At 38.6% G+C, this 3,343-nt stretch overlaps 1 pseudogene; it reads left to right on the forward strand.

Annotated features, from left to right (window-relative positions):
• LOC101056902 (60 kDa heat shock protein, mitochondrial-like) lies at positions 1–3,074 on the forward strand (annotated as a pseudogene).
• The last annotated feature ends 269 nt before the right edge of the window (positions 3,075–3,343 follow it).

Consider the following 3,343-nt stretch of genomic DNA (forward strand, 5'->3'; position numbering starts at 1 on the left):
GATGAGCACTGAGTTAGTGGTGCTCCTCACTCCACCTGGACAGGCAGGGTCAGGGCAAATGAGGAGACTGGGTTTGAGGACTTAAAGATTTTGTAGAAACAGTTCACTTGACCCTAGAATGCAGGGCCATCTTTCTCTTTGGTTTTCTTATGATGATCCTCCAGAGAAGGGCTTGTCTTGGACAAGGCGAGGAGATAAGAGTGTTTGAACAACTCTGTCACCAGAATTAAAGAGGTTTTGATCAATCAAAAGTAAGTAAAAGTGTTCTGGTCCTTGAAAGCAGGTATTGGCTGGAGTCAGAGACAGAATCAAAGGGAATGGAGGGGTCTCCTCCTATTGGCTATGACAGATTTGTGGCCAATCAATCCTCTAGCTGAGAACAACTAGAATGGCTAATATAACTAAAAAACAAAACAAAGTTAAATTGTCTGAAGCCATCAGAGAGCCACCAGTGTAACCGGGGATTGTGGAACCAAGATCACTGAGAGAAAGAAAATTCACTGAAGCCAACCCAACATTCACCTTCTCTATTTCCCTTAGGTTTTCACTGATACAGAGGCAGCACAGGCCAAGAAGTGGAGAACCAAGAGGAAAGTGAATATTGTCAGGTTGAGGACTGAAGTTGAGCTATTGGCATATCTTGGTGCTAGTGAGTTAAAATTAGTCTTCAGTGTTTGCCAACGTAAAGAAGTCCTGGTACATACCCCAGAATTTCAGTAAGGCAAATAAGAAATGAAAGGGCTGAAATCCAACTCTAAGTCACATGGAGTCCTTATCTGATGAAGATGATATGTTCCTACTCTGTGTCTCAGAAGCTAAAAACAAAACAAAAAAATACTTCTCAAGAGGAAAACAGCATTATCTAGAAAGAACTAACTTCTATAGTGTAAAATGCATAATTTCAGCCATTTAATCAAAAACATGGAAATAGGCTTGCCCCTCACTCGCCACTGACGACCTGTCTCACCACACCCACGCCTCACTGCCATCCGACAGAAATGCTTCAATTACCCACAGTCTTGCCAGATGAGACCGGTGTCCAGGGTACTAGCCCCTTATCTCACGGGATTTTGCCAAAGATGTAAAATTTGGTGCAGATTCCCAAGCCTTACTGCTTCAGGGTGTAGACTTTTTAGCAGATGCTGTAGCTGTTACAATAGGGCCAAAAACGATGATTGATCAACTGGGGAAATTCTAAAGTAACAAAAGATGGTGTGACTGTTCCAAAGTCAATTGATGTAAAGGATAAACATAAAAATATTGGAGTTAAACTTGTTCAAGATGTTGCTAATAACACAAATGAAGAAGCTGGGGAGGCCATCACCAGTGCTATTGTACTGCCATGCTCTTTTGCCAAGAAAGGCTTTGAAAAGATTAGCAAAAGTGCTAATCCTGTGGAAATCAGAAGTGTGATGTTAGCTGTTGATGCTATAATTGCTGAACTTAAGAAGCTGTCTGAACCATGACAACCCCTGGAGAAATTGCTCAGGTTGCTACGATTTCTGCAAATGGAGACAAAGAAATTGTCAACATCATTTCTGATGCAAATAAAAGTTGGAAGAAAGGATGTCCCCACAGTAAAGGATGGAAAAACACTGAATGATGAATTAGAAATTATTAAAGGCATAAAGTTTGATTGAGGCTATATTTCTCCATACTTTATTAATATGTCAAAAGGTTAGAAATGTGAATTCCAGGATGCCTATGTTGTATTGAATGAAATGAAAATTTCTAGTGTCCAGACCACTGTACCTGCTCTTTAAATTGCCAATCCTCACTGTAAGTCCTTGGTCATAATTGCTGAAGATATTGATAGAGAAGCTCGAAGTACATTCATTTTTAATAGGCTAAAAGTTGGTCTTCAGATCATAGCAGTCAAAGCTCCAGATTTTGGTGACAACAGAAAGAACCAATGTGAAGATACAGCTATTGCTACTGGTGGTCTGGTGTTTAGTGAAGAGGGGTTAGCCCTAAATTTTGAAGCTATTTAGCCTCGTAACTTAGAAAAAATTGGAGAGGTCATTTTGACCAAATATGATGCTATGCTTTTAAAAGGAAAATGTTTTTCCTTTTAAGGCTCAAATTGAAAAATATATTCAAGAAATCGTTGAGCAGTTAGATGTTACAACTAGTGAATATGAAAAGGAAAAACTGAATGTATGTCTGGCAAAACTTTCAGATGGAGCAGCAGTGCTGAAGGCTGGTGGGACAAGTGATGTCAAAGTGAATGAATGAAAGACAGAGTTACAGATGCCCTTAATGCTGTAAGAGCTGCTGTTGAAGAAGGCATTGCTCTGGGAGGGGGTTGTGCCTTGCTCCAGTGCACTTGAGCCTTGGATTCATTAACTCCAGCTAATGAAGATTTTAAAATTCGTATAGAAGTTATTAAAAGAACACTCAAAAATCCTGCAGTGACTATTGTTAAGAATGCAGGTGTTGAAGGATTTTTGATAGTTGAGAAAATTATGCAAAGTTCCTAAGAAGTTGATGATGATGCTATGTTATGAATATGGTGGAAAAAGGAAAAATTGACCCAACAAACATTGTGAGAACTGCTTTATTGGGTGCTGCTGGGGTGCACTCTGTTAACTAAATCATAAGCTGTAGTTACAGAAATTTCTAAAGAAGGGAAGAACCCTGGAATGGGTGCAGTGGGTGGAATGGGAGGTGAGATGTTCTTATTCCTAGAATAGTGCTTTATTAATGAACTGTGACAGGAAGCTCAAGGCAGTGTTCCTCACCAATAACTTCAGAGAAGTCAGTTGGAGAAAATGGCTGAAGGCTGATATTTAAGAAAATCACTATAACCATCAGTTACTGGTTTCAGTTGACAATATATAATGGGTTACTGCTGCCATTGTCCATGCCTACAAATAATTTATTTTGTATTTTTGTATAAAAGGACATTTGTGCATTCCTGATATTGGGTGCAACCACCATGTACCAATGTACTTCTTTCAACTTAAATCACAGAGGTATTTTTACTACTATTCTGTAAGTCAGAATTTTAGTGCTTACTATCACCAGATGAAAAGTTAAGCAGCCTTTCTGTAGAGAATAAGAATTGTGTACAAACTAGGAAAATATCCAATTATGTGACAACTTTGTGTAGTAAAAATGTGTTTAAACTAAAAAAATAAACAGACTGACAAGCATCCAGATACTGATGTTAGTTAATACAGACTTTAAAATAGCTATTAATGTATTCAAGAAAATAAATGACAAGATGGAAAATTTCATCAGAGGATGAAAATACATTTAAAAAATCAATTAGAGGGGCAGTTCCAAGATGGCCGAATAGGAACAGCTCCAGTCTACAGCTCCCAGCATGAGCGACACAGAA

This window comes from Pan troglodytes, chromosome 5 (genome assembly GCF_028858775.2).
Source record: "Pan troglodytes isolate AG18354 chromosome 5, NHGRI_mPanTro3-v2.0_pri, whole genome shotgun sequence".
NCBI lineage: Eukaryota > Metazoa > Chordata > Mammalia > Primates > Hominidae > Pan > Pan troglodytes.